This window comes from Ambystoma mexicanum, chromosome 4q (genome assembly GCF_040938575.1).
Source record: "Ambystoma mexicanum isolate Mex_15411 chromosome 4q, UKY_AmexF1_1, whole genome shotgun sequence".
Taxonomy (NCBI): domain Eukaryota; kingdom Metazoa; phylum Chordata; class Amphibia; order Caudata; family Ambystomatidae; genus Ambystoma; species Ambystoma mexicanum.
In genome coordinates, this window is record NC_090928.1 from 1,151,599,398 (window position 1) to 1,151,612,497 (window position 13,100).

Here is a 13,100-nt window from a genome sequence, read left to right on the forward strand (position 1 = left end):
AGTGAATGACCTTATATGGACTTTCCTTCTTGAGAGAGCAGGAAGAAGGGCAAAATACAACATGGTCAAAGAACTAGCAATAAACTCGTGGCACAGCCTATTTAGGGCAATAGACACATTTAGTACTTGCATGAAGTTTCTCTTGTTGCTCCACAAACAGCATGGATCAAAAGCCTGCACAACGTTTCACGTGACACTGCACCAATCTAGCACGATTCAGAAAAAAACAGCTCAAAGTTTCTTGTGATACTGCACAAAACTAGCACGTGTCGAAAAGAAGACCTCTGTGAAGTTTCTCTTGTCGCTACATGAAACCAATATGAAAACAAAACCCCACTCTCTGTATGAAACCGTACAAAACAAGATGAAATTAAAGTGGCGTTGGGTCCGTAATGCTGAGTTCACAGAATGAGCGGAAGCGGATTCCAGTGCAAATCCTGCACTTTTTCGCTTCATGGGTAGGAATCTCATCCACCTCTTTTAAAAAAGCCCTAAAGTTATAAGGAAACAAGCAAACAGCATTTTTGTACATCCATTCCATGTGTTAGGTGTATTAGCTATTAGGTATATTAGGTATTATGGATTACATATTTGGTGTATTTGGTGTATTAGGTGTATTAGGTATATTAGCTATTAGTTCTGAGGTGCAGTAGGTATATATTTTATTAGGTAGTAGCTGTGTTAGGTATTGTATATGCTAAGCAAGAGGTATTATGTATAAGGTACTAGGTGTGTTAGGCATTAATTATTGTGGTATGCCATGTGTTGGCGCAGCTGTTCTGCATTGGCCATTTTGGTGCAGTACCTTGGGCCGCAGCCAGCAGGATGAGCCAAAGAGGGTCCTAGCACCACTCAGCACCATTTCCTGAATATATTGACATCCAAAATACAAATAAATGCAGTGTTCTGGATTTCACGCTGAGCAAGTGATGTTAAGCGGGCTGTTCATTCCTTTAATATACTGACATCCAAACTAATATGATACAGCTGTGACCTTAAACTATTAAGTGCTAGTGTGGTCCGGAATCGAGAGGAAATAGTGTGGTTAGCTGTGAGGGAAGGTATAAGTAGTAAGGCTGGAGAAGTGTGTCACGAGGATAGCTCCGAAGCGTAGTGGTGGGCTTTCAATTTGCTTTTAAATACATCGATGTGGACCATCTTTTGAATTGCAGAGGGGAGGGAGTTCCAAGTAAGCCAGTCAAGAAGAGTGAACGAGCAGAAGCAAGATGGAGCAAAGGGAGAGAGAGGTGCCAAAAGGGCAGTGGAGGAGGCAGGTTGAAGGCTCTGAGAGGGTGTGTAGGGGTTGATTGACGAGCATAGCTACATTGAAGCCTTAGCCTGGATGAATTAGCTTTCAGGTATGTTAGGTTTTAGTTGCTATGTATAAGAGTATTAGTTGGATTGTGTAATAGCTGTATTAGGAATTAGGTATTAAGGGCCTGATTAACAGAACGTTTTCCTTTGGCATTGTGCCATTATAAAACACTTCCATGAATTAGACCCTAAATGTATTAGGTATTAGGCATGGTATCCAATGTATTCTTGACAGCTCTGTAAAGCTACTGCATTTACTGGATGTACCGAATTAACAGATGCCATCTGCCTCTTGTTTTGTGAAACCCTTTCTGGCGCTTGATCCTGTGATTAGTGCATATATTGAGCACATACAGACCCACATATCCCCCACACACACTGCCACTAAGGTAATGCAAGCATCCCTTTTACACTAATTGATCTCACGTTGGCCTCTGCTTTCATGATCTGTGTTTCTGGATAGTGAAATGCAGTGTAATTGCACCGGTTCTCTTCTTGATTGCCTACTTCGTGGAAATGGGGGAATGATCATTATTATACATTATTTTCTCTTTCTCCGCAAAGGAATAGCAGCGCTTGTTGTGTTTGGATGGAAGGCAATTTCAGCTATATTGCATGGTTATTGACTTCTAAGCTTATGAGTCTAGAGGTGTACAACTTGCTCTGACCCACTTCTGATTGCAATGAAGGCAGACCCAGTCTGCATCAGTGTGTGAAGCTCAGGCTGGATAGTAAAGGAAATAGAAGCCAGGGCTGCCAGCAGAGAAGATGAGCCTTCACGCTGTTATCCCTTCTATAATGAAAGAATCTGATCTTTCTATCAAGGAAGATTGATGCTGCAGCAGCTAAGAAATGATTTGTTGAGAAAGTACCCATTCTACCAGAATCTATCTCTCTCTCTCTCTCTCTCTCTCTCTCTCTCTCTCTCTCTCTCTCTCTCTCTCCCTCTATCTAATCTCTATCAATCTACTGTTGTATATCAATCTACATCTATAGTCAGTGAAAAGAACCTGATGCCCCCATATGTTAAACAATCTGATATATCAAAACCCTTGAAATTAAGTGTAGAAACCTTAGTTGAAGTGAATTTAAGGTACTGGTGTAATGCAACAAAACCCCTGAAAATGACCAGGTGTTGGAAGCTACACCAGCTTAACTATGAGTCCACCATTGCCCAGCCCCTGCGCACACTAGTGACATTGCAAATTCCATAACTGATCATATCATAAAACATGACCTATGACATCATAAGCGACATCACTGGTACAGAAATCAGGCATGCAAGAAAGAGATGAAACGTTTCTGCATATAAGGGTGAATTTAGGTGCAACGCTTGGTTGGAGTTTGCATTTTAAAAACAATGCCTGTGATATGGCATATCTGGGTGAGATGCCCACACATTTGCATTTCTCATTATGCTGCATGCGTGCATTGATATTGCACTGTGCCACCATTTGATGACAGTCCACCTCTCCATGCACACCAAGGACTGAATGTAGGCAAATGTGTCTCCACAATTGATAATACATCCAATGTGTACAGCCCTTCCACTTAACCATACTCCCTAGCGACTTCGGCCATGTCATAGCCATTACTGATGACATCATATGAGCAATCAGGTAGGACACCACCTGCAACTTCCTAAATGATCATACCGGTAAGTACCAGCCATGGGTATTCTATTTACTGTATTTGAACATATAGCACTGATGCAATATACCATGTCTTTTATGAAGGTCCAAAAACATTTGTCTGCATTTTAAATAATTGTTGGGAGCCTACTGAACGTTGCTCTTGCAGATAGCAATTGTCAATTTCAGATGCAATGTAGAGAACGTCTGCACGCTTTGGAACTCCAGAGCTTTTACATAACAACGTCCAGTAGACCTACACACCATGTGCAACAGTGAGGGATTATGGAAGAAAACATCCAAAACATCTAGCAAAATGCCAGCTTCAAAACATGGCACTAAAGCTAGTTCACCCTTTGTCAATACAGTGCATTAGCTACTCTGGTCTGATAACCCTGTATCCTCACAACAAGAAAGTGCTTTTTAACATGGTTGACCTTTGCAGGCCACCTACCTAACCTTTACTATTTCACACAGTCATGGCCTACTACTCGATCTGTAATACTGACAGTAAGTTATCTGCCATATGTAGACACACTGACTTCAGATAAAAGTTCTGTGGTGCGGCCAAAAACAGTGGTAATGCAGTGGTAACGAACTTACCACTGCATTACCACACCACTGAAGTACAAGCTTTGAGATAACGTGGAGGAAAAACTTCCAGCAGAATGCTGGAGATAATTACTCCGCTTTACTGCCAAAAAAATGGAATTACTGCTGGTGGAATTACTGCCAGTGGTAATGCCACCAAAATCCCCATGAAAACCTATGGACTGCAAGAAATGGGGACTAATACCACCTACAACCACTTGTAAACCATCCGAAATGCTGCAGGACCAAGTGGTGGTAACAGTAAATCTGTTTGTTGGCATCCTGGCAGATTTACCACCAAGATACCAACAAACTTGCAATGCGTGACACTGTCCCTCCATTAGTAAGTTGTATTCTTTGGAGGGTGGGTTCAAAGTCATGATTGTACTATGTAAATATCGAATTTGCATAGGGGATTGTTCTCAGAAGAAAGTGATAAAGCTACTAGAGTATCTCATCATGTTCAATGGTGACCTTTTGAAATTTTGAGCATTTTAACTTCTGACTCAAGCTCTTATGCGCTGTGAAATCAGCCAAACCTCATGTGCTTCGCTCTTTTCATCTATGGTCAAATCCTCTGTAACATACTGTGCATCAGCACTGCAAAGCACAGCTATGAAGGGATTTTAGTTATTGATGATTTGGGACTACCCATCGTGTTTGAGGTTGTATGTGTTTTCGGGTAATTTTGCAGTCATGTGGTGTCGAACAGAAGACATGGCACTGTTCACCTGCTCAGCTAGGCAAGCAGGTCCATGGAATCCATATCTACACATTGTGTAATATTTCCCTTTGCACTTGTATCTTCTTTGGCAATATTTACTGCACTTGTGCATTTGGAAATGTAAGACCTTGAATCGCAACTCTGGATTTTCAGCCTCTGTTGGACGTTCACATGTCACATATTTCTCAATGATCTCCAAAATAGTGCTATCTGCATCTTTAGCAAACTTCATGGAATCTATCACCCATAAAAGCATAAGTATGCGTGGTGCTCCACAGGCCAGATTCTCCTTCCTCTAAAAAATGTTCAACCTGTCAAATGGGCACATTTTCTTTGCTACATATCAAATGCAACATAGCTATAAAATGATGGTGGAAAAAACAAGACACAACAATTCAGCTGGTGTCATGTGCTCTACCCCCATAACAAGGTCCACCAGACCATCCCACACATACTCTGCCCAGCTCAAAGTTACAAACCAGGTGGGTGGGCCTAGGTTTCACAGCATGCACCTAACCTCTGAATGATGCCTGTACCAGCACACTTTAGTTCCAGGCATGTTAGCAATAATGTTGTTATTCTTGCTTTTTAATACCTCATACTTGTCTTTCCCCTTCTGCACCATCTCACTTGCAGTTTGTTAGAAAACGAATGCCAGTCTTCAATGTGTGTGCCACTGAATAGCTAAGAGTGGAGCACTCACTCCCATACAGAGAGTGAAAAATGTACTCTGTTTCTCCTGAATCATGGGTCCTCAGAATACATGCGTGTATATCGATATTCTGATGCAGAAATGGGTGAAGGGTGTTCATCCAATTGAACACCTCTTCCAGAAAGATAAAGCATTAGGAACATTCAAGCCTCTAAACTATTCTCCCACAAATTAATAGGGAACTCCTACCTTGCTGCAGTTGATATAATTTTATCAAATCACCTATTACCTACAAGCCTTCTAAGGATCAATAGTGTAGTGCTCATACAAGCCAAAATGGTCAGCATCACTAACACACATAAATTGTCCACCTGCCATTGAAGGTTTATCACTAAGGGGAACATCTTAAACCTGAAGACCAGCATAAAGTGTATTCTTCCCCATCAAATATGCTAGATCTCCTTTAACCTTTTTTATTTAAACCATTTTTTACCAGATTTTTCTTTCTTTTGACATCATTCACTAATATCAATAATGATTTTGATGATTTTTTTATTTGTATAATGTTTTTTCCCCAAAGAGGTGAACATAGAACATATTTACATGCCATGATCACTACACCGACGTTGGTACTTGTTTATCAACTGTGGAAGGATGACAGGCTGAGATGGCTTTGCCGGGTTTTGTACCTGCAGATCCACACAGATCAGAGCAGCAATCTCTCAACCCAATAAGCTATCTCAATGGTGGTAAATGCACGTCTGTACCTTTCACTCTGTGCTCAAGTTCTTTCGAAGGAAGCTTTGAAGAAATTGTCTCCAACCTGACTATAATCTGAAATGGATTAACTGTTTTAATGCAATCACCTCAAACATATACAGGTTCCGCAGAGCTGAGGGAATAGCACACACTTCCATATTGTTCAAAATACTCATTGAGGGAATTGCACATTTTTTGATACTACTGAAGCAATACTTACACAAGATCTGAGATTCAGTAAGATCAAATCAACCCTCTTGAAAGGTCAGAGGATCCTGATCTTAATTCATCATCTGGCATATTGACTCTGACTGCAGTGCCATCATACTTAAACCTACCCATGTGAGTGTCTGTAGGCAGCACTGGGTACAGTGAACTTAACAGAATATGCCCAAAACAAAGTAAACTAAACTTGCAGCACACACAGGTTTTCAATTGTAAAAACTGAACCTTTAACGAGGACCATAGGTTACAGGAACACTTCTTATCACCCTACAAATAAAACAGCATTCAAACATGAAACATTTGCACAACTCTACCCCCTTTATTTCACAGTTGTATGCCCATATTTTACCATATTGTTCCTGAACATGTTTTTTTACATACTTTATTTCATGCTCTTACACTATTTATCTTTAAAATGTCAAGAACGTTTCCTTGAGTGAAACCTTTGACATCTTAATTGCAGGTGACAAGAGAAGCTGAACGTATACATCCAACAGTTGAAGATCGAAATTCATGAGAACAATCACACAGCAACATTTTAAATGCACATCATGCATAACACATCAACATAAAAGTGCACATGTATTTGTTTTTACCTCAAACACTGCTCATGAATCTATATCTCATACCCCTTTATCCCTGCTCCTCATCCCAGTAATTCCTTACATCTCAACGTCAATATGGAAACAAAAAACAATTTCAAACATTGTAAATAGTCTGTATACCACATCTAAATCAAATATGCATTTTGCAATATAGACTTTATTTATTAGTCACGTATTACAAGTTGAGAGCTACAGCACAAATTGCCTCCTTGAATCGCAAAGTCATGAAACAGCTCTCAGTGCAAGCTCCACCTTTCCAAAAAATAACATTATTCATCATTCCCATTCTTTGATTCAATCAAATCAATCTTATTAACACCATAAAACAACTTCTAGAATCACTGGACATAAACAAACATTGAGAACCTCATGAAAGCACACTCCAAAACTCAATATGATATATTTCTAAAGGTTACCCTATTTACATTCTCCACTCAAAATGATATTTCTAAAATGTAAACAATTATTGATAAAGTTCTGAGATGAAGAAAAGTGAATGGAGATTAATTCAACATGTTTTGTATTTGATAATATACTTCCAATAAAAACTAAAATGACACAATTACTATTCATTAACTTTATTCTGGATGAAGAGAAATGTAAAGAATGAAAAATGCAGATAATTGCACTATTGTTCACAATATCTGTAATATACCCGAAGAAACATCTTCACTATTTCACGTAACATCTAGATTCAATTTGAAACTGCAATTGGCACCACATTGAAATTCAAGATTCCAAAATAATGATTTAATAACAAAATACGCAAAACATTTCTTGAAATAAATGATCTGATTTAATCCAACCTGCATATATTACACACATATGACACTATTGTTTCTTTTCACAAGTCACTCATCTAGATCTGCTGTGAGTACATCAGCCTCAAATCGAGAAACTATGCAAACTAGTTATTCTAGTAATTTCTTCACCTCAAAGTGCAGTTTTTCCAAAACTAACACCACTCATCTATCCCTGCCATACCCCTCACACTTTCTCTTAAACCAAATAAAAAATATTAACATCCTAAAAACAACTTTTGGCTTTCACTATGCACATTTTGAGAACCATGCAGAGGAACACACTGATTCAAGAACCAAGTTGGCAGATCATGTAATACAAAATCAAAACAAAGCACAATATAAACATAATACAATGCAATAATGATGTTTAAAGCATTTTTTAACCACTTCTCCCAAATTGAGATTGAGATCTCATATCTGTACATCCCTCTTGCTCATCTCAGATCTTGTTCTTACATCTCAATCTTAATAGACAATCCTGGTAAAAGCTAAACAACATATAATTATATAATACACATTCCTAAACTGCATCCCAAAAAAGAAATTGTCTGTAAAATGATCACTTTCTCTAAATTATGTTGCTGTCAATTTAAATATATTCAAAATCATACAAACACAGTAGAACCTGACACTTGCCGACTTCATTGCACACAAGCCAACAAGTCACTCATGAGGCATGCAGATACCAGTTCAAATGTAGACCTTCAAAAAAGAGGACAATATCCCAACCTCACAAAATGGCTTCACCCATTACCTCACCATCCAATGCAATTCTTAAAAACCAATTGCATAAAATGTCTGTCAAAAGAAAAACTGTTCACCATTCAAACCGTCCAATCAAAAAGCACTTTTTCCCATAAACAAATAGATAGCTCAGTATATCACCATTCCGGCATATCTCTCTCAGAGACACAACAAAAGTCAGCATGGAGTAACATCTTTAATGATTCATGGGTTCATTGGCTCATGATCTATTGCATACAGAGACAGATTCACCAGCATCCTGGACTACTGCATTTCCAAATAATTTGGAAAGGAATTAGAGGCATGAGATGGGAACAGATATTCCATGTTGCATTCAAAATTGTATTGAACCAACATCCAGAAATCATAATTCACTATGGAGGTATTGATAATGAACATGATTTCCAAAAATGAATGGATATGTTTACAAACACATAATTTGTTTTTCCAGACATCACATTAATGCACAAATTGAAAAGGGTGCAGACAGTAAACAAAAGCATTAATAAAAACTAGGAAAATCATTAACCGATAATTTGTTGCATTCTTAGCTGACCGCCATATGATGAACATCTTCAATAACAACATCAGAATATTCCAGCAGTGAATTATTTACAAAAGATGGGGTTCATCTCACAGACTTTAGAAATTATTAGTTCCTAGAGAACATTCCAGCATGCCTATAAACGTTCTAAATTAAGTTATCTCGCACATTAGTAATCCAAAAGACCTTTGAAGGACTACCTATAAATATAAACATTTTTATTTCATTTTTAAAAATAATAATCCGATTAAGATCTTTGAAAGTATTGGGATGAGGAACAAGGGTGTCCTGATATCAGATCTAGATTTATGACCATTAGCCACACAAATGAGCAAACAAGTACCAATTGAACATTGGTCACATATAGCACAGTACTAATAACATGTAAAATCCTTGCTTTCTGTTTTTTATTTCCATGTTAACCACTAATCACAAATTTAGATCTCAAAACCATTCAGCCCTCTTACTCATCCCAGTACTTTCTTAGATCTCGAATTCAATAAACAAAAATTTTAAAAAATGCTTTATTTAAATATTGGCTCTTTTTATTAGTCACTCATCTCAAATCGAAATTCAAAAGTCCCTCCTCGAATCGAGAACTCATGAAAAATAGTGCAGATGTCTCTCCATACAAATGCTACCTTTCCCAAAACTAGCATTACTCCTCTATCTCTAACATGTCCGTAACATGCCCCTTTTAATCAAATTAATCTTATTAACCCCCTGAAAGCAACATCTAATATGACTACACATATGCAGACATTTGCAAACTGTGCAGAGTAAAACTCTGAATCAAGAACCAAAACTAATAACCACACCTCATTTTCATATACTTCTAAAGATTTCCGTTTACATTTGCCACTCAAAAGAAATTGAGATTTGAAAATATTGCGATCTTGTATACATCCAATGAAATAAAAACTGCATCTTACCCTTTCAATATGTTTATTTTGTGTGATGGGAGAATGTAAAGACTACAAAAAATGTAGATAATTAGACTCTCTTTGGCAAAATGTACAATACAATCCAAGATAAATGTGCACTATTTTATTTAACATTTCAATTCAAAACAGCAATGTAGCCGGCTTTGCAATTCAAGATTACATTCACATTCTTCAAAATGTTAATTCAAGAAAAAACATACACAAAACAGTCATATAAACAAGTAATTGTCACAATAAATCTAAGGTACAATACAATTATCACTTAATATACAAAACAATCCATAACATAAACAGGAAAATACTGACTCATTTATTTTCATATAGAGTTTCATACATCCAAAAATATGTAAACGGATTCGCATAAGGGCATATGCATGCAGCTGAAATCAAGACCTGATTAATTCATACACATACAGGTCTCAATTCACATACATACTGCAGTAGCACCTGCAGTATATATATATATATATATATGTGATATATATGTCGGTGCATACATTTGTTGTCGCAGTGCAAACTTTGTCTACCCAATCTGGTCAATTAGCATTCTTCCCCATCCAAACATTTTCCCTTTGTATTTTCCCTTTGCATTTTGTTTTCTGTTAGTATTTTAGTTACTTTTTTTCATTCCCTTTTTAAGGATATTTTAATCATTCATGTCTTTAAATGTTTATTTTTCAACGTTTCTGGATTTGGAGAGTGATCATTCCAAAGCAAGATCTGGATTTGGAGAGTGATCATTCCAAAGCAAGATCCAGTAATGAATACATCCAGGTGGTCACTGTTCTTGGTACTAACGAAGTCCAGCTGGAAGAGAATGCTGAGGGTATAGGAGAGAGCTGGCCATAGGCCATGGTGTTGTGCCGCCGATCTAACAGGGATAAAAGAAGAAATAGTCCTTCATTTAATCATAAAAAACACATAAGTGTCCTTATAATTACCAAAAACACGTATGCACCTAGTATGAACAAAACTTCCCTCCTCATGAAAAAAAAAAAGTGGAGTGAGAGTATAATGGAATCTCTGCAAATTCAACACTGAATGCCAAATGTATTTATTAAAAAAAGCAATTGTATTGTTTACATTCAAGTAGGGATTTTCTCTCTGTTAATTAAACCCTCCCTCAAGTGTATAACTCAAATATCATAAATATCATCATTCAGAGCGATGTAAATCCCAATTTTACTTTTTTTTCTATTGCAGTGTATTTACTCAGGCATTCCACAACCATAGCAAAGGGTGTCGGCCGGTTTCAGTGCCACCTTCTGAATTGCGTCACCTTCATCAGTACTGTCATGAGTCTTTGCCCAGGATGTGGTAAGAGAGGTTGCTATGCTGGACACTGATGCAGTTATTTACCCCTGATAGGGGCTGCTCTTCAAGGCACAAGTAAAGGACACTTGTGAGAGGAGAGTGTAACTTCTTGTCAAAGGGCAGATGCAACCTGTTGTTTTTCTGAGCTTGGCAAGCTTTTCTCAAGTGTTTGGCTACCAGGATTTTACTCAGATTGTCATGTTCCCAGTGCAGACACTTACCCACAACCCCACAAGCACTTTTTTTATATTGGGAATTTATTTTCCAGGAAATATTTCACTACATATTGCTGGGTTTGGAAGGTGAGCACTGTTTATATATTGCAAGCATATTTATTGGAAATGTCCTCTCTCTTGTTTTTATGGTGTTCATACTTTTTTTAAAAACAATGAAATGCTTTTTTGTCTTGCACACTTTCTTCTAAGGGGAAGGTCAATTGAACTACATTTGCACATTTCACTTTAGGATATATGTTCACTTACGGTGCGTATATTCATGGGTGCCAGTTTTTGATTTTCGCTATGTGGGCAAATGTATCTGGGCATATGCTATTCTTACAGCCCATCATTTTTTCCCTTTTCTGTACTGCTTAAATGTGGTTAGTTGATGTTGTGCGATATATAACAACAGTCACCAAGAGACCATGCCTAGTGGTCTGGTAGTGATTTAGAAAACTGGCCTTGGCCGAAGGCCTTCGCTAGTGGTCTGGTAATGTTCTAAAATGGACAGTGGAATTGGCTGAAAGCCATTCCCACTGGCCATGGCCTTAGGCCACATAGTGATCTGTGATTGATTTAAAAAAATTAAGTAGGCATGGCCAACAGCCATGGTTTGTGGTCTGGCATCATTGTAAAATATAGAGTGGGCACGGCCATGGCCAGTGCCCACTTTATATAAACGTAACTTGGGCATGTGCCCCCTTTGTTGCAGCCCCCCAATTATGGTTGGAATTGTATGATAATATTGGAACATAGTTTGCACATGTAAGACATTGCACATAAAGCTTATTTAGGGAGAGAAAGGAAGTACTTGCAGCTCCCAAGATTATGCTTTCTGTTGCATGGAAATATTACAGTTTAGGTTCCAACATGCAAAAACAAAGACAAACAGAAATGTCCCATGCTATACTTTAATCCTCAGGAGCCATGCACACTATATATATTTGGCCACTCTATACATGTGCACCAGTGGGAAGTACCAGGGAAGTACCTCTTTGCCAACTTCCCTGGCCGTGGACTGTGCTGCTCGAATTGTGGAACTTTGTAACGTTTGCAATGCTCCTTACAAGACTGTTATTGGCCTTCAACATGTGCAATACATAAGAAGGGAAGCCACACCCCCAAGGAAAGTGACATCATAAAAACAGGCAAGCGGGCACACCAGCGCGCGCACACCAGTGGGAAGTACCAGAGAAGTACCAATTTGCCGACCTCCCTGGCCGTGGACTGTGCTGCTCGAATATTGGAACTTTGGAACATTTGCAACGCTCCTTACAAGACTGTTATTGGCCTTCAACGGTAATTGCATCTTACCAGCTTATAAGGATTTATTGGAGACTTGGAAAGCAGTATATCCTAACCGCCTTCCCTTGTTTTTTACCTAGTGTGTAATACATACGAAGGGAAGCCATGCCCCAAGGAAAGTGACATCATAAAAACGGGCGAGAGTGCGCAGTAGCGCGCGCGCACCAGTTGGAAGTACCAGGGAAGTACCTCTTTGCCTCTTCGCATCTGTGGTTCACTGCATGCGGTCGAAGAGACCCTGTCGAGCGGAGAGCCGTAATGATTTTGCAACCGCTGAAAACCGGGATGCCGGTAAGAAGTCCCTTGCATAAAACAAACAAAGGCTCTGTTACCAAGTAAAGATAGACCCGCCTCGCATGTGTGCTCCACCCCTAGACGTGGTGATAGCACTAATGGAATGCTGGGGAATGCTGACATTCGACAATTCTGTAATGGATCACTGTCGGCATTGAGAGCTAAAACTACCATGCCTATTCAGGAGACGCTGGTTATGCGTGGGCTAAGAAATGACACCGCTGTCCCCTTAAAGAGTGGTGTCCCCTTAAAAAATAACAAAAGAGATTTGGGGAAAGCCATAGAAGAGTGGGGTAGGAGGAAAATGGGAGAACTTTCACTGACAGATATAACAACACTGGAGTAAGTGCCGGTTTCGAGGGTTGATAGAAATATGTCAGAATCTCATCATGTGAAGATGGAGGATGTTGTTGTCATTGATCTGGAAGCAAAT